The sequence below is a fragment of the Camelus ferus genome, chromosome 24 (assembly GCF_009834535.1).
Source record: "Camelus ferus isolate YT-003-E chromosome 24, BCGSAC_Cfer_1.0, whole genome shotgun sequence".
Lineage (NCBI taxonomy): Eukaryota > Metazoa > Chordata > Mammalia > Artiodactyla > Camelidae > Camelus > Camelus ferus.
The window spans coordinates 2,515,945-2,535,357 of NC_045719.1; the positions used below are offsets into that span (position 1 = coordinate 2,515,945).

The 19,413-nt window shown below is 46.7% G+C and overlaps 2 long non-coding RNA genes across 2 annotated transcripts in view; one reads left to right on the forward strand and one right to left on the reverse strand.

The window, feature by feature from the left end:
- Window positions 1-6,392: 6,392 nt before the first annotated feature.
- LOC116659658 lies at window positions 6,393-10,111 on the reverse strand. Its single transcript, XR_004315033.1, has 3 exons — window positions 10,011-10,111; window positions 7,856-8,021; window positions 6,393-6,864 (listed from the first exon to the last, which is right to left on the reverse strand). It is a non-coding gene; the product is annotated as an uncharacterized LOC116659658 (long non-coding RNA).
- Window positions 9,613-19,413, forward strand: part of LOC116659657 — a 58,067-nt gene continuing 48,266 nt past the window's right edge. The window contains exon 1 of the long non-coding RNA XR_004315031.1: window positions 9,613-10,362. This is a non-coding gene — a long non-coding RNA (uncharacterized LOC116659657). The remainder of the gene's footprint in view (window positions 10,363-19,413) is intronic.

The window sequence follows — 19,413 nt, forward strand, 5'->3', positions numbered from 1 at the left end:
CAAGAATAGAAACACCCTGAGTATATTTAAGAGCTTACTTACAGATTAACTACTTGGCAGAAGGTCTTGGGTCAGCAGGGATGAGGCAGATACTCAAAGCTAGAGGCTTAGCGAGTGCTGTTAGTGAAACCAAGCGGGACCCATGGGGCCCTCCCGAGTACAAAAGCCTTTCAGTGTCCCCCAGTTCTTGTTTGTAGAAAAAGAATTTAGTCTCCCAGGAACTTTCCTGAGTTCCGAAGAGCAGGTTCAAGTTACTAATTAGGAAATTGGGAAATGAGGGGATGCAGAAACAAAGGAAAAACAGTCAAGCAACAACAGTTCAGCACTAAAGCAGAGTCCTGGTTCCTCCTCAAGAGATTTACGTAACAACCTGATGCTTATCTTTGAGCTGTTCTTCAGGAACTAAGACCCCCACCCAGGTCGAGGCTAGTGACCACACCGGATCACAAGCAGAGACCCCAGACTGGTTTGAACCAGAAGGCTGATGATCAAGATTCCTGAAACGTCACCCTGTTACCTCATCACCAACAAATCAGAAGAAAGTCATGGCCCCTGCAGCCCTTCCCCGACATGTTGCCTGTAAAGACCCTTCCCTGAGAACCGTCAGGGGGGTTGGGTCTTTTGAGCCTGAGCTTCCTGTTCTTGCTTGGCGTCCTGCGATACACCTTTCTCTGCTCCAAATTCCGCCGTTTCTGTTTGTTTGGCCTCACTGTGCATCGAACACACCATCTGGGGTTCGACAACACTAGGACCCTCGTTGACGGACCGCCCACGTGGCATTAATCACCTGCTTTTTTGGACTATAATTACCATCTTGTGTGGACTGAGAGCTCTGACTGTGTAACTAGGTTACAAACTCTCTGGGGTCGTCAGGGAATAAAGCCTGGTAAATCTCAGGACATATTTCTGATTAGAAATGATGATGAGACAAAATTAAAATGGAAACCAATAGGAAAAAGACCCAGATTTGGGAACCCTTGATTTGTACTCAACTTTAAGGGAGTATCTGTTGAGATGAAGATAGAATTTGTACAGGATTTATATTTGAAACATAAGCAGTATGTGTGAAAAGTTACGCCTTTTTCTTTTAATACCATTATGAGTGTATTTTTACACCCATAAGAATACATTAAAAATCTGATCGTGGACAACAACAAACATACATTTTCTGACAGATTTAGCTCCTTCCTTTGCTGGAATAATCACCATGAGGCCCAAATGACCAACTTGGACAAGGAAGACTTGTGCCAATGTGGCCAAAGTCTGCAGCCATTAAAAGGGACATTCCTATCTAAATTTGACTTTTCCTCTAAGTGCCCAGATGGCCCAGGTGTTCTAGACACTGTTCTTCATAGCTCTAGGACACGCACTGCATATTCGGCAACTATCTCGGAATCTGGAAAGGCCAGCCTAAGTAAGCCATTAACCAGCCAAGATAAATCTTATTCAACCAAATAAATGCGGGCAAAGTATGTAAGATTCTAGGTGAAGAGGGTAGAGTCATCAAAGGGCTCTTACAGGAGTAAGGAATTCCTTAATAACCGTCGTTATTTCTTCCCCTGGGTGAGGCGACCACTGTTTTCTTGAACCTCAGATGTGAAGTGCACTTAATTGGTGTATTTCCTGATTCGTTTCTTGTATGTTTCCTATGTTTTTTCCGTTGAGAAAAGGGATTGGTTGGAACTGACCCAGGTCAGACACATCATAGGCAAATAAAGTGAAACACAAACAAACAGAAACAGGTCAGCACCATAGTGAGAAGTGTCTACTGTGTTAAATGTATTGTTCTATCACTGTCATCAGTGTCTTTTTTGTGTTGATGGTGGTCTTCCCAAAAAGACTGCGGGAAACACTTGTTGATCAAGCAAAGCTAAGTGTGTCAGCCCTGCAGTGGGAGGTGGACACCGCAGTGTCCGTCTTAGTGGTGCCCCAAATGGATGAATTAGGAAAGGGCCTACGGAGGGCGTTGGGGCCTGGATTGAGTGATGTTAAGGTGTGTCTTGGAAGGCCAGGAATGGGACGAGGTTGGGCAAAGGTTAAGACATCACAGCACTGAATTGAGAAGCACGTGACGTGAGTCTGGAACTTGAACTTGAACAGTGACTCCTGAGGAGCAAGCTGTTAGTTTTAATAAGGAATTCATTGTATTGCTTCACAGTTTTACCTTCTAGGAGCAAATAGAAAGGCGTCTGTGCAGCTCCCAGGATTGTTTAAAGCAGAGGAGTTCTCACTGCCCTCCTCCCTTCCTCCATCTTCTTTTCTGTGGTAATGAGAATCCCAGGAGTCAGAGGAAGAGGGGGCTGCTCCCTGGGGCACCTGTTGTCTTGTGGGGGAGGGGGCTCTGCAGCATCTGCCTCCCTCAGGGAGGGCCCCGGGGTGCTGTGGAATCAACATCCTCAGGGCACCCATCCAGACATCCCTGCGCCATATTTCAGGATCCCAGGTCCCCTCCCCTGCCCCGCCTTGGCTGAGCGGTGACACCTCTCTGGAGCTGCAAGACTCCAGCAAGGAGGTCTTCGGCCTGCACCCCAGCTGTGTCTGTCCTTCTGCAGGGCACAGAGGCCCCTTTGTGCGCTGTCACAGAGACCTGATGTCTGCAGGCCTCAGTCGCTCATTCTCCTCCCGGGCATCAGGACAGCCCAGAAGCAGCCAGCCCGTGCTACTGTATTTGCAGGCGTTTTTCCACCTTTGTATTTTCAGGGTCTCCCCCCGGACACGTCCAGGTCACCACTGGTGAAACCTTGAGCAGTCGAGCCACCACCTTATGCTGCCTCACCTCCCCGCTCCACCTCCTGCCTTCTCAGAAGCCGCACACTCAGATCATTCTTTTTTTTCTTTGCATTAACCCTTTGATCTTTTATAGTCAGCTCCTCCTCCCAAAGGGCTTTTTATCATTAGTTTTTGAATATCTGAAAACCAAACCAAAGCAATCCAAGTCAGAAGAAAAGCAAGCCCCACCTCCCCTTCCCTGGAAGCTACTGCAGCCCTCTGTCTTTCTGCCTCTTTTCAGCCAGGTTTCTCAAAATCCTTGATTGTACTTCTGGGCTGCATTTCCTTCACGTGCCCTCACTTTTCCGCGGCCTCAGTTCTTCTTTTTTCAGTTGAAGTGCAGTTGATGGGCAGTATTCCATGTTCCAGGTGTATAATTTAGTGATCCACAGTTTTAAAGGTTACACTCCACGTATGGTTACTATAAAATACTGGCTGTACCCCCCGTGCTGTGCAGAATACCCTTGGTGCTCAGCTGCCCCCGTCCTTGAACGCGTTGGTTCAGCTCTTCTTTGGGTGACCAGTGAGCACTGCATTCGAGAAGTCTTTTCACTGTTCAGTGACTTCTCTCTGCATCATCTGACACCACTTGCCTAACCTCTCTCTCTTTGAAGTACCATTTTCCTGGCCCTGGGTGGAGGCTGCAGTGGACTGGTTCCTCCAGCCCTTTGTCCCCTCCCCCTTCACACAGCTGCTGGCCAGAGGGGACAAAGCAAACCATACTAATTTCCATATTCCCTCACCAGGGTTCCATTTGGAATGAGGTTTCCCCCAGACCTCCTCTCAGAGGACTGCCATTTGACACCAAGATGGATGGAGGAGGGGGCCCGAGGCCGTGCAGGTGTGGTGGCTGGGGAGCAGGGAGTCTTTGAGGCCAGGGCTGGATGGTGGCTTCCAGACAGCAGGGCCCTGGCGATGTGGGCACTAGCTCCTTTGAGGGACGGACAGTGCGGTGTGGTTTGGGGATTTCTCCCTTGAAGTTCAGCCTGGGGTCCATTTCCTCCCTCTCCTAACGATCCTGTGGGTGCCTATGACTTTTCTGATTGTCTTCCCTGGCAGCACCTGATCATGGAGGTGCTGAGCTGCGGTGAGGAGCCAGCGCTGTCCAGGGTGCACCTTCCGTTCCTAACAAGTTTCCGGGAAGACCCTATTAGAGCTGGTGAAACAGTTGTCTTTCAAGTTGAAGGATGAGACATTCCAATAGTTCAAGGAGAATGAAGTTCATGAAAAAGATCATGGAGACATCAAACTTCTAAAGGAAATGATAACGAAGTTGACGACAGAGGCTTGTATGAGAAAGACCAGAACTGGTTCCAAAACAAAGACCTGACTGGAAGAGACAGGGTGTTACTGCACATTGTTATCTCAACAATGCGAGGCCACCTCAAATTGAGGTGTGGTCCTGAGGCTGTAAGATTGGACGTGTGTTACTAACATGAATTCTAGAATGAGAAGCAGGTCCTGGGACCAGATTGGAATGAATTTTGTTGAAACGGTGAGAGAAAAACTAGTGCGTGTGAAATGGTCCACTTTCTGTTTTGGTCAGTGTTCTTAGTCTCAGACAACAGAACCAGAGAAGTTCCTCTCTTTCTCTTTGACAAGGGGAACCACCTTAAGTTCTGGTGGCATGCTGCACGGCTACTCGTAACAGTGTGGCTTTACATTTGTTCGGAAGATTGATTTATGACACCCTCCCTCACGAGACTGGAAACTCACCAGGTAGCTCTAGCGTCTAGCACCGTGCTTGGCATGAATTAGCTGCACTGAAAATATTTATTAAATAAGTGTACATTCTTGTAGAATCCAAAAACCAAGAACACTGGGGCCGTAGATCGATCATCCAGCCTACCCCTTCCGCACGTGGCAGTAAAGGAGGACCACTCAAATGAGAGCAAGTGAAGCCTTTTAGTCAGAGTTTGCCAGGGAGTCAGCTATGGCACCTGTGTTTTGTCAGATTCAAAGGCAGGCAGAGGACTGAGAAAGCTTCCCGGTGGAAGCGGGAAGGTTGCGGGTGTGCCCTGACCGGAGGCTGTGGTGTGAGGATGCTGTGGGCAGGCTCACTGGAAGCGGGACATCCTGCGTGGTCGGTTAGGGGTGCATATCTGGCTTCCTTTGGTTGGTCCTAAGTTGCAAGCAGGCGTGAAAATCAGGGAAGCTGTCAGTTACTCATCAAGTCCTGGCCATTTGGGGCCAGTTATTTCCGAAGTTACTGTTTTGCTCCCTGGACTGTTGGCTAGAGAGAGTGGCCTGACCTCCCGGTAGCATGCTGTTTCCTGGGCTGGCTGTTGTGGATCGTGATGATTCTGGGCGGTTTCTGCAGACGTGGTCAGAGCTCTGTTTTTGTGTCTGGTCTGGCCACTGTCTGTCTGGATATTCACACGTCACATTTATATACATAAAGGGGGTCTAGGAGTGTTAAGAGACTCGCCCAAGTCCACATAGCTTGCTAAGAACACCTGTCTAGTCACATCCGCCTTCCCCGCCCACCCCTTTCACTCTCGTGGAAGGAGGGCAGTCCACACCTGGGGTGCACGTGATGAACTCTGTCCTGTGGTCTGTGAACCCAGGGCTAAGAGTCTTTTACAGCATTCTTAAGGAGATTGAGGGGAGACTGTAAAATAAGAAGCTCTGAATGGAGGGTGATAATACAGTCTAGTCCTGCTGTCATGAAAATCCGCACCTCCCCTGGGTGGGCGGTTTAGCTTCCTTTTTTCCCGGTGCTCCAGGCGGGTCAGGCTGACATGCAGGAGCACTGAGCTGGGGGACGCAGAGGGCAGTGCTGGGCACACATGCCTCTTAGCAGGGTAATCGTGTAGGACTTGAGAATAGAGACCTATAATTTGTGGACCCAGAAAAGGGCCATTTTTAGCTTCAGGGACTTTCTCAAGGAAGCTCTTGTCTGGAAATGAGCTGACTGAAAGATGAGTGTTTTGAAAATCTCAGCCCCTGTGGTTATTATCAGACACTGTGGGCCTGGCCCCCGTGGGAACCACACCACTGAAGCACCTGTGTCAGTGAGCTCATTGTGGAAGGTGAAGGTGGGAGGGGAAAGGACCCTGGAGGCCCCACAGAGTCCTCTTCAAGGGTATCCTTGGGACACAGTCAGGCCACCGCTGAGGTCAGCCTGATCTGGCCTGTACAGAGACCCAGTGGAGAGAAAATGCCTCCAAAATGATAAACATTCTCATTGTAAAATAAATATCCTTTAAAATTTTATTTTAAATTATGATTTAATTTATTCTATAGTCATATAGAATAAATTAAATAAATATGAATGTTTAAATAAATATTATATATGAATATCTAATACATTATATATGAATACATAATAAATTAACATAACAATATGAATATAACACAATAAATATATAAATAACTTATTCTATATGAATATATAATATATATTCTATATGAATATTTAAACAAATCGTGAATATATGTGGATGTAATAAATACAATAAAATTATATATGAATATATAATTATATTTGATATATAATGAATTAGTGTATATGAATATACGACAAATACATACACAAAATATAAAATTATAGAATTTAAAATAAACATTTTAAGTTAAAAATTTCAAATAACCTATTAATATATGTAGATAAATTACGCTATTTAAAAGACACCGTCTGGCATGCAGAGAGAAGTTAGCAGTACTGCGGGAGAGTGGTCCGCGGCGGTTTTGGGGGACAGCAAAAGGGACACAGCGCGAAAAGGATCAAGCACTGCTTTGCACGCTGACAGGCTCCCAGGCCCCGGGACAGGGCGGCAGACATGGTTTCTTAAACCATTCATTGTGGGACAGTTTCAAAAGAGCACATTGTCTGGAATATTTTAGAGCAAACCAGAAATCATGTCTTTTCACCCGTGAACATTTCATTGTGTATCTTTAACAGATGAAAACGTTTAAAACATTTAAAAAATCATTACCACACTACAAACCTCCACAGTTCCTCAGTGTCCTCTAAACCTCAGCTGCTGCTTGAACTGTGCATTGTCCCAAACTGTTGTATTCCTGTTGGTTTGTTTAAATCACAGACCGAAGAGATCCACGATACTGCACTTGGTTGACATGTCAGTGGGCCCTCTGGAATTAAGGAAAACATTTTCTTACAGCTGGTTGACACTAGGGATAGAAACTCAAATACCTCTGAGTCAGGTGAGTAATTGCAAATGAGTGAAATAAATTTAAAAGAAACAATACTCTTTCATTCCAGACCCACTTTGCACATTTAGCATCTAGGAATGTATGTCACTTCCAAAGAAGTAGAACTCCCCAAGCTGTTTGGTGTTGGGGTTTAGGGAACAAATACTACTCCAGAATATGGTGCGTTGGTGCACTGAGGATTTTAAGCTGAAGGATTCTGAGAACACAGCAGAAGCAAAGTCACTCTGACCTTCCTCCACCTTCTCCCCTGAAACCCTCATATGAGGTGTGGGCTCCCTGTACCCAGAGGACAGAAGCATCTTATCTTCGGGAGGACTTGAGACAAATCCTACCAACAGGCCTGGCTAAGATCCCCCAGATTATGGCACTCACATCCTGTCGTGCTCACGGAACCCAGCAGAGAAGTCCACAGTCTAACTGTTCCTTCCCGTCTTCCTCTCCTTATGGGGCTCCCACGCCACCTGGAACTTCTAGTCAGTGAATCTGTACGCTTTTCTCCTGTTCATCTCTGTCAGCTTCAAGTTCAGACCCAGCCAGGGACCCTAAGAGGCTTAAGGAAACCTTTTCCCTCCCCTATATTGGTCTGTTATGGGTTTTGAAAGAGATGTGAGTACAGGATGATCTCATTTTCCTGATAGCTCTGCAAACCATTAAAAAACACAAGCTTAAGACAGTGGACAGTTGGCCTTTGCCTTGTGTGGGGAGACCACGGATGACTGGGCCACCTGTGATAAGGAAAAGCTTCGGAGGTGGCAGCTGTGGTCACATCTGTGGCCCCGTGTGAACCCTGGTGCCGTGTGGCCAGGCCTCCCTAGTCTTCCAGAGAAGCTAGCAATCCAGATATTTAGGAGAAAGCTCCTGAGTTGAAATGCTGATGAAAGCGGAAAGCAGTGTAGACACGGCCACTCACCATCCATCTTTAGGTTGTGTTTCTGATCAGAGTTTCCTCCCAGCTGCTCCAGGAATGTGAATTTTTTCCAGAATAAATTTCCAAATGGATGACTGGATGGTCTTTGCATCACAGCCATCAGCAGAATCATGTTGACTGATCAGACTCAGTATAAAACGGTGTTTTCCTGTTGAGATTCAATGCGTTTCCAGTCTTTATCAGCCCATCTTAGAACAGTTCAATTGCTTAAAGTCACTCTCACATCCTGACCAGTGTAAACCCACTTACTCACTGCAGCTTAAAGAATTCGGCTACTTCTGCCCTTTATGAATGTTTGCAAATAAAAATGTGTTCTTGCATGTTTAAACCTACCAAATTACTAACTGAAGTGTTATACCCTCAGTTTTTTAGTGTTCTTACAGTCACGCTGTGAACAGACAGTTCACTAATTTAGATTTTGTGTCCTTGCTGAAAAATCTCAGGCTGGTCTCTGTCGTTCATCGACACATCCAGAAACACGGTAAAAATCCTCAGTTCATACTTACTAACTGGATGTGTGTTGTGATCTAGGGGGACTGAGGTAAAGTTTATGTTTGAGGTCTCTGTGGGGGAGGAATTAAGTAATGGAGTGACTGGGGAACAAGGTGCCTCCTAAGATAAGTTATTTTCGTGCAAAATGGAAGCAGAGCGGATCCTTCAATTATGCAATATTTGGTTAGCCAAGCCCAAGTTATTGTTTGTGCTTGAAAATAAGCAAGCTGCATTTCCTTAAAAAAAAAAAAAAAAAAATAAAGGAAGAAAAGAAAACAGTATACAGCAAAAATTTCGCATTGCTTCTCTAAAATAAAATATATTGCAAGAAGCTATTCCCCGGGGGGACCCTCCACCTCTTCTCCAGATCAGATCATTGGGTCACTCCTCGTTGCTTCACTCAGCGGAGGAGCTTGGCTTCCCAGACGGGGCACTTCCTCTCCCCTCCATTCATCCTGAAGTCCTTCCCTTTAAGCCCTTCCTCTGCCAGCACCCCCTCCCCCACCTCTTCCACACCAAGAGGAAGTCCCAGAGCCTGGTCTGGTCCGGTGTCTTGCAAATTCTGCTGCTTCAACTGCTTGCAGAATTTCAATGCTTATTCCTCAGCTTGGGGGACCAGTGAGATCTGTGGACCTCAGGCTCTTATGACTGTTGGTCCATCACTGGGCTCGTGGGTCTGTTGGATGAGACAGGAGCAGAACTAAGTGCTCTCACGCTGAAACTTTTCTTCAGATTAGTCCACAATCCCCAAAGGACTCTAAAACTGACCTTGACCTAGCAAACACTTAACTCCTGAGAAGCTTCAGCGTTTGGCCCTCACACTGTCTGTAGCACACCCTTCGGACGGGTCCCGGTTCTCTGAGAGCTATTTCAGTTTTGTGCCACCTCAGGGACTGCTGGAGACACCTGTTCCATCCTGTCTGGTAGAGGGTCCACGTGCTTCCCTCCCCCACTGGCAAAACCCAGTTGTGCCTCAATTTGCTACTTCAATACACCTGATTTTTTGGTCTATTTTTTTTTAATTTTAATTTTTTATTGAAGTGTAGTCTATTTACAATGTTAGTTTCAGGTGTACAACAAAGCAATTCAGTTATAAATATATATATATACACACATACGTAAATATATTTTCAGCTTCTTTTCTATTATGGCTCATTACAAGACATTGGATATAGTTCCCTGCCATACACCTGGATGTTTGTTCTTCAGGGTTTTTTTTTTTCTTTTGAATAGGCTATAACGTTTGCTGCAGCATTTGCTTCCCTCATGAGTTACATACAAACTTTATCATGGGTTCCTGTTTTTTATCTGTATGAGAAGAATGATTTTATCTTGTTTTGAACTTTCTCTTTTAACCGTGACAATCTTTATTCTCTTGATTTACTTTGTGGAAGGGCTGGTTTCTCAGCCTCTGCGCTGTTGACGTTTTGCGCCGGATCACGTTTTGCTGGGGGAGGCGGCTGTCCTCAGGGGGGGTGTTAGCAGCATGCCTGGCCTCGACCCACTAAACAGACGCTCATAGCGCTCCCCTCCTCCATCGGTGTGACAGCTAAAGCTGCCTCCTGGGGGGCGGGAGACTCCCCTCACCCCACCCCCAGTTGTGAACCCCTGATTTATAGTTCATGAGTGAGAACTCGCATCTTACCACCGCTAGACTGAAGGCACAGATGCGGAGAAGTCACATTGTTCTCTGGATGTTTTCCTCATCAGAGCAGGGACAGCAGATCTGCAGGGAGTATCACGTTTCAGGCCTTATGAAAGGTCAGGAGAGCGCTGGGAAAACAAACATCACTGAAATCCAAACCGGAAGCCAAGAGGTTTTCTTCTTCTTCTTCTTCTTCTTCTTCTTCTTCTTTTTTTTTTTTTTTTTTTTTTTTTTTTTTTTTTGCAGAAAGCCTTTGGTTTAAGGGCAACTCCGGAGGCGTCAGTGCTCTGAGGCCCCGAGCAACCTGTGCGGAGGCCGCTGGTTCCGCGTGCTCGCTTGGGCGCAGTCGGAGGTAAAGAGGGAAACCCGCCTGGGCTGCCCCTCCCGCTTCGGCCCCTCGCTCGTTCATTCGTTCCCTGGCCGGCCGGCAGGGGCAGAGCTGCGAGCCCTGGGTGTGGGGAGAGGCGGGGGTGCCCGGGGACGTTCCCCCCCCACCCCGCCCCGTCGCGGGAGGACCCCGTCCACCAGCACAGCCCGACGTGCTCACCAGGGCCACCGGCGCGGCTTCCGGCTGCCGAGGGCGGTGAGCGCACTGTGGGCGCCCTGCTCGGCGCTCACAGGCACTCAGGAGGCCGGAGCGCGTTGTCGTGGTGTCCTTGTCCAAAACCTCCCGACCACAGCGTTCTTATATTCCTACCCGTTGTTTTCCCAGCATCAATTCCCGCAAGTATTTGTGTCTGTAAATCTGATACGTGCTTTTTGGTAGGCTGCCTCAAACCTTTATGGAACGCAGTTAATACACAGAGATTTGAAAGAAGACTGAATTATTGGCGTTCTCGGTGAAACTTGCTCTCAGTTTTGGTCCCTAGAGCCGCATCAAACCCACCCCGTCCTGTACCAGCTTGAAGGGTCGCTGCACGTCAACCGTATGCTTTTCTGGGATGAACCTTAGTAAACGGTTTACTGTATAAACAGGGAAAACCACACTTCCAAACGTGAGCTCCTGCTCGTCTTGCTGTGGGAGGGGCTGGGAGAGGCACCTGTTGAGTCCCACAGGGTGAGGCCACAAGTGGCCTCCCACCCCGCCCCCAACTCGTTCAACACTGAGTTAATTTATGCTGCTGCCTGTTATTTTCACAGAATGGTGTTTGTTTGGAAAGAATCTCGAGGCATCTGAGCCCTCACAATACAGTGTGAAAACAAAGCATTCTTAAACCTGTCAGGGTTTTTTAAAAAGAAAAAAAACAACCAAACACAACTGCAGTCTTGGGTGAAGTTCCTCAGAGAGAAGGAAACCAGCCTCTGTCAGTAGCAGGCCGCTCAGGCCGCGGCTGCTCCAGGGCCAGGGGGACGTTCATCCTAAAGAGTGGCAGCCCGAGAATAGGAACCTTGGCGTGCTCCCTCCTGTTGTTATAGTGACAGCCCCCCAAACAACCCCCCCTCCCCTTCCCAGGCGCCCAGCACTCTCCGCGGCCTTCCGTCTGGTGTGCGTTCTTGGCCAGAGCAGTGAACTGAAGGTGACTGCTCACTTGTCACCCAGAGTTGTGGGAGCGTGTGTGTCGGGGTGCAGGGAGTAGGAGGACGTGGACTGGAAGGGAAGGGGGCTGGGGCTGGCTGGCTCTGTGCTCAGCCAGAGGGACAGGTGAGGAGCCGGCCCTCTGCCCAGATCACCAGACAGGTGCTGTCGAGGCGGGGGGACTCGCGGAGGCCCACAGCGCCTGGTGAGGGTGAGCTAGGCCCTGGGAGAAGCGGGCTTTTACCTGCCGGGAGGAGAAGCGGGGCCCAGCCCTGGATTTACCAAGACGTCCTCCAGGGTCAGCCTCTATTTCTGAATCATTGAGTAATTTCCACGGGCTCTGCAGAAATTGGGAAGTGTCAAAGATTCTGGTTGCCCCACTAAAAATCTAAGAATTGGGCCAGGTTTGCTCCCATGTAAATGATTGTAAAGTAGGGATTGAGCTGCTGACTTTCCCTGGGGGTCTTGTTGGTGTCAGCCCTGGGTGCCGGGGCGGAGATCTGACTCCCAGGGTTGGGTGTCCAGGCCACCGTCTCCCCAGAGGCCCCCGGGGCTGCACACTGAGGAGCCTGCTCGGCACGCAGCTTCCCCACCTCCACCAGGAGTTCCGGGGCTGGCACCCGATGTGCTTCAGAAGGAGAGCGTGCTGTCCTCGGGAGAGGGCATGGGTTCCCTGTGGGGCAGGATCAGTGCGCTTTGGATGCTTCCTTCTCTTAATAAATCTCCCCTGTTCTGTGCTGCCCTGTGGGCTGCAGTGTCTGTGTACTGAGGAGCGTGGAGACCATCTGTCTGGGCTGCCAAGTGAAGAGATTTCCTGAGGTTTCTGGGTGGAGGCTGAGCTGATGAGAACGAGAGACGAGGACCTGGGAGCACACCTGCCAGGCGGGTGGAGCTGCAGCCGCACGCCTACCTGGCGGGCAGCTGGTGTCTTTCTCCGTGAGTTTTCTGCCGAGGTCACCTAGGACTATCTAGACCTCAAACTGTCTAGTTCAGGTTGGCCAAGCCTGGCTATTGATCTGTAAGGGAGTTTCTGGAATCTAGAAAACTCCGTAGGAGCGATTTGTCCCACCATGGACTCCGGAAAGTCACCTTGTGGCTCAAAGCAGATCAGGGACTCTGAGCATCTCCTGCTCATCTGCCTTCATTGGAAGAAAACCCTCATGGCTGAGTGTCAAGGGTGGGAATGCTGCAGGGGAGCAGCCTCATGGGGATGAGGGAGGAGACATCAGGAGACATGCCAAAGAAACTGTCCTCCAACACACAGCAGAGGCCAGACCATCCTGTCCTCACATGCTATTCCAGCTGTCCCATAGCCCGTCTCCATCACGGCTGCTGTGGTACGCAGGGGAGGGGCCTTAATTACCAGGCTTGGGGTGGGGGTAGGTGGGGGGTGCCTGGGAAAGGGTGACTTCCAGCTCCGTCCTAAAGATAAAGAGCTAAGCTAGTCATTCGGGAGTGGGATAGTGTTGGGAGTGACTGAGGCAGCCTGGGAAGTGGAGGCGTGAGAACACAGGACAGTTGGTGAAACTGCATGTGCTTGTTTAGTCCTCAGTGAGTGGCTTTTGAGCTGTCACCATCACAGGGCTGGGCTGAGTCCTGGGGACAGAGTCACCCGGTGTCACAGCTGAAAAGCTCATGACTTCCCCCCTCGCATCAGTGGGGCCGCTGGGCAACCCTGCAGACAGTGGTGCAGAGTTCACTCTAAAGGGCACAGAGGGGCTGGGGGCTTCGGGGAAGAGGACCACTTCCCTTGTAACAAGCTGAATTGTGAAGTTAGTGGCTGGTAAGATAGACGTGTCATTTCTGGTGGAACTGGCCTGGGTCAGTGTCCCAGTAATCTCCTGCTGGGTTATAAACCATCCCACTACTCGGTGGTTTAAAACAACACTTTATTGTCTCCCATGACTCTGGCTGACTCATTGGGGTGATTCTTCTGCTCCTGTGATGTTATCTGGGCTGCAGTCATCCAGGCTTGGTTGGGCTGGAGAGATCCAAGGTGATCCAGGCCTGTGGAGGTGGTCCAAGCCCATGGAGGTGATTCAGGCCCATAGAGGTGGTCCAGGACCGTGGAGGTGGTCCAGACCTGTGGAGGTGGTCCAGGCCTGTAGAGGTGGTCCAGGCCTGTGGAGGTGGTTCAGGTCCATGAAGTCTCAGGGGGAAAACTAGAAGTCTGGGCTCAGCTGGGATGCAGGCAGCCAGTCCCGCTTTCCTCTCCTTCTCTCTTCGTACAGGGCTTCTCTTTCCACACAGAAATTTTATAACCACTCTACAGGAGTAGATGATGTCATGTGGGCCATTTTGCTGATGAGGAGACTGAGGCTCAGGGAAGTGATGTAATTTCCTCAAGATCACACAGGTAGTAGGTGGCAGAGTCAGGATTCAAACCTAAGTCCCTCTAACTCAGGAGACAGAGCTTCCCTGCTGTCTTACTGCCTCACCGTGTAGTGATTCTCACATGTAGTGGTTGACAGGTTGTCAATATATAGAGAGCCCTTGAATGAATACATGTTATGCAGTTCTTCAAATACTGTCATCAGCAAGTAAGTTCATCAATGTCATTTCCAAATGACGCTTTACTTGTCTTTGATGGGCAAAATGAGGCACAGTGAACACACACACATCATATTTTTAAAACTCCATTTTTCTAGTATTCTGACAAGGGACACGATATCTGGGTATTGAGCACAACTTTCTAGTATGAAAAAATAAGAAGATCCAAATAGATGTGCTAAGGTCCCTTCTGCAGGCTTTCTGAAATTTGGAGGCTACCCAGGATTTCTTAGAGAGCAGAAGATAGAAGCCACTATGTCAGAACCTGCATCCAGGCTAGGCCTGGAGGCAGAGGGATTTTAGCTCAGTTTGTGGTGCTTCCTGAACAGGCTTCTTATCTCTGGCTAGATTATAGGCAACTCAAGCGAATCCCCACGGTTACATTACAATCAGATCTTTAATCTGCTAACCAAAGCAAAGGAGTGAATAACCCCAATATGCAGGCGAGTCAATTATGTCGTGCAGAGAGGGTGGTGGGCTGAGACCCTGTCAGGTGCTCAGGACCTTGGAGAGGGGCTGTGACTGTCTTCCAACAGTGCTGATGGCTGAATATTTAATTCTTGGCAAAACAAGAACCTTGTCTTGTTCAGTTAATATTCTGTCACCGGAGGTCTATCCTGTACTTAGATTTTATACTTTGTAGGGTTTTAGGTTCAGCTGTGGATAAATATATTGAAGCATTCAGTAGCATAAGAAGGGTGTAAAACAGGCTTCATATTATTAAAGACATTGTATTATTAATATAATGCTCCTTTGAGGGTTTGTGGTAAGAACCGCCCTGCGTATCTCCCATGGTAAGGATTGAAGGAGATAAGCTATGTGAAAATGCTTTGCGTATGTGGTCACGTGCTGTTGGAGAGTTTCTCTTCTCTTGTGCATTTTTAAACCCCATGTTTTGTTCCCTGAATCATATTTTCTTGGTACTTGGGCAGACCCGTTGGCCAAATTGAAATTGGACCAATTTATGCAAATTGACAATATTTCTAGAGACAAATACCAAATAAACTGGCTTTGAATTGCAAAAAAACTCAGAATTGATGCTGGCCATTTTCCTGCTCCACTGATTCATATTTTTCATCTGTAAAATATGAGTCAAAATTTATGCTTCAAAGAGTAGTTACAAGAAGTAAATGAGCTCTGTGTTGTAGCACTCTGCAGACATCTAGCACTGAACAACTGCATCCCTTACTAGTTGCTGTCATTATCCCTCAGAACACTTTGGGGTGTATTTACCAGTCCTGTTGTCCGCACGCTACCTCTTTTCAGCTTCCCAAGAGATACTGGGAGATTTATTTTTATCCCTGAGATTTATTAAAGCACAGTTTATTCCCCACCTTATGGCAATATAAGACATTATTTAACTGTAGTTCACTTACAAGAATGTTGTTCAATTACACATCTCTTAGCCTGAGTGAGCATATATCATTACACACCATATTTTACTATTTGTAAAATGGTTGTCAGCTACAAACACATTCTCCCATGCAGTAACAGTAGTGATGGGAAAATGCTGTTGTCACAGAAAACTGGACTCTGAAAATAAATAAATGTCCAGATGCTTGTTTTTGAAATAGGAAGCATTCATCTTGTGACAACACTGGCTTCCAGTAGCTTTACTTCCATTACAGAAGTGACAGGCAGGCAACCGCTGTCCTTGAGGAATGTAAGGACTAGTCCTTTCATCAGCAGAGAAACAGTCTGCCCATTTAATGCCAGATGCGGGCTGAAGCCCCACCTGCCAATTCAACTTCTTGATTTAAACATTTAACATTTCATGTATCCTTTTGATACACAATGTAAGTAATACAAAATTCAGAAGGTTCTGAAGGGTATGTCACATGGCCAAGAGGCACATGAAAAGATGCTCCACATCACTAATTGACAGAAAAATGCAAATCAAAACTACATTGAGGTATCACCTCACACCAGCCAGAATGGCCATCATCAAAAAGTCTGCAAATAATAAAATGCTGGAGAGGGTGTGGAGAAAAGGGAGCCCTCCTGCACTGTTGGTGGGAGTGTAAATTGATGCAGCCACTGTGGAGAACAGTATGGAGGTTCCTTAAAAATGAAAAGCAGAGTTTCCATATGATCCAGTAATCCCACCCCTGGGCATATATCTGGAAAATATGAAAATGCTAATTCAAAAAGGTACATGCACCCCAACATCCACAGCAGCACTATTTACAGTCAAGACATGGAAGCATCCTAAGGGTCCCTCGACAGATGACTGCACAAAGAAGATGTGGCATGTATATATGCAATGGAATATTACTCAACAATAAAAAAGAATGAAGTAATGCCATTTGCAGCAACATGGATGGACCTAGAGATCATACTAAGTGAAGTCAGACAGAAAGACAAATACCATATGATATAATTTATATGTGGAATCTAAAAAATGATATAAATGAACTTATTTATGAAACAGAAAGAGACTCACAGACATAGAAAACAAACTTTTGGTTACCAAAGGGGAAAGGGGTAAAGTAGGAGTTTGGGAGTAGCAAATACACACTACTATATATAAAAGAGATAAACAACAAGTATATACTGGAAAGCACAAGGAACTATATTCAATATCTTGTAGTAACATATAATGGGAAAGAATCTGAGGAAAAAATATATGTACATAGATATATTTTACTAAATAAGTTTGATTGTACTGAATCACTGTGCTGTACACCTGAAACTGACACCACATTGTGAATCATCTATACTTCAATACATTTTTTTTAAAGGATGTGTAATGAGACCTCTCCCCTCCGCATCCTCTAGCCATTCATATCCCTTCTTTGGGGGTAAACAGTGTTGTCGGTTTCTTATGTGTATTCCATAGCTATTTTATCCTCCTTTTCAGCCTGTTATGGGCTGAATTGCCCTCCCGCCAATCCCTTTTTTTAGAAACCCTAACCCCCAGCACCTCAGAATGTGGCTGGATTTGGAGACAGGGTCTTTAAAGAGGTGACTAAGGTAAAATGAGGTTATAGGGGTGGGCCCTAATTCAAAATGACTGGTGTCCTTATAGGAAGAGGAGATTCTAACACACACACACACACACACACACACACACACACACACAAGACGGATGATCATCTGAAGATAAAGGGAGAGCTACAAGCCAGGGAGAGAGGCTCAGAAGAAAGCAGTCCTGCCAACGCTCTGAGATCAGATTTGCAGCCTCCAGAACTGTGAGACGTACATGTCCCTTGTTCCAGCCCCTAGCCTGTGGACTCTGTTAAGGAATTCTGGGCAGATTCACGCACCCCTCCTTCCACCAGCTGCCTGCTTACTATGACCTCTTTTTCACTTATCGTATTTTAAAGAAGCACACACAGGCTTCCAACTTCACATTAGGGTTTGGATACACAGATTATTTTTATCCTACGGATGTTGCATGATTCATTTGACCTCCCTCCTACTGATGAATGTATAGATATTGTTTCCGATATTTTGCTATAAGAAGTAACACTGTCATAAATAAATAAACAGGCTTGTGCATAAATCATTGTACATGCGGTCAAGTACAGCCACGTGATCAATTTCCAGAATTAGCATCACTGAGACAAAGGCCATGTGCATGGAGTGTTTGTAGTCCTTGACAAACTGCTCTTCCTGGTGGTTTTGCAGATGGATACATCCACCAGAAAGAATGAGAGAACTCAGCTCCAGCTTCTCGCACGAGCTGTTTGTCATCCAAGCTTTTGATCTTTCCCAATCTGGGAGGTAAAAAATCATGTCTCAGAAAGTATCATTTTGCATTTCTCTTACTATGAGTGATGTTAAATATCTTTTTATAAGTTTAAAAGATTTTTTAATCTCATTTTTGGGTTAAGCTTCTTTTTCTAGATAATATGTACATATTCCTTATTTGTTAGAAAATTTAGTCCTTTTCCATAATATGAGTGGCAAATATTTTCCCAGTTTCTGTTGGGTCTTTTTATGATTTTCTGAGGAGGCCATGTAGAAACCGCTTGAGTTTAATGTAAACAGATTTATTAATCTCTTTTTGTAATGGTGCAGTGACTTCTGAGTCCAGCTACAGGGTCAGGCCAAGCTTGGCAGGTGAGGGCACTGTGCTCCCGGCTGCCATCACTTCAGACACCAGCTGCAGGTTCAGGGCTGCCCAGGGCCTCCACACTTCTGACCAACGGGCTGCCATTTGTGGTTCCCACTCCCCACTCAGTTCACTAGTTCACCAGAACATCTCACAGAACTCAGGAAATTGCAGTACAGTTTTATTTTTATTTCTGTTTTATTATAGCAAAAAGAATACAAATCAGAACCAGCCAAGAGAAGAGATGCTGAGGGCAAGGCCTGGTAGGGTCCCACACGTCCTCTCCCTGTGTTGTCAGGAGGCACCACCCTCCTGGCACAGTAAGGTGTCACAACACGCAGAGGATTGGCAGGGAGGGGTGTTCACCCGAGCATCGGTGTCCGGATGCCCACTGGCGTCTCCTTATGTGAGTATGAGTGACTGGATTGGGGGCCACATGATTGAGAGCAACCTCTGGTTCCTCCCTCCCTCCCCTAGAGGTTGGGCTGGTACCTCATGTCTGGCCTTTTTTTTAAGTAATTAATTTTTTATTGAAATACCATCAGTTATGTTGTGTCCATTTCTGGTGTACAGTAAGATGTCCCAGACATGTCATATCTGTTTAATTTCAGGTAAATTAGGGAGCAAAAAATTGTTAAGTGATTTAATTATTAAAAACTATTCATTTTTATTGGGGCTATAAATGTATAATTGGCACAAAAATTTTAGGATCATTTTGACTATTTTAGGCTGTATATTTCTTCTTTAATTCTGCTTCCTCCTCCTTGAAGACATAGCCATACATTTCTCAATTTAAAAAAAAGCTTACGGGTGAAATATCGTCTGTGATTTGCTTCTGGGTAATCTGGGGTGAGGGTGGGGGATTGGTAGGTTCATAGAGATGTGAGTTTGACCGTGAGTTGATGATGCTTGAATCTGGGGTGATGGGGGCATGTGAGGTTTCATCGTGTTTGTTCATTATGACAAATACTTAATTCTTTTTTATTTTGTGTGTTGGAAATTTTTTATCAAAGAGAAGTGAAGCCCACTTTGGTTCCACTTGGTTTGGCAGCCAGGCCTCGCCCTCTGGGCACCAGAGCTCCTCCGAGGCCGCCTCCGCCCCACGCAGGAGCTGTCGGAGGTACAAGAGGCCTTATCAGCCCCCTCTCTCCCGAGGCTGCTTGGCAGAATTCCTCTCCCTCTTTTTTCTTTTGCATCACCTTTCTTTTCTGTTTCTGAACTCCACCTCATGCTTTTTCTAATTACTCCCAACAGAGAAGAAACTTGAAACCCACCTAGGC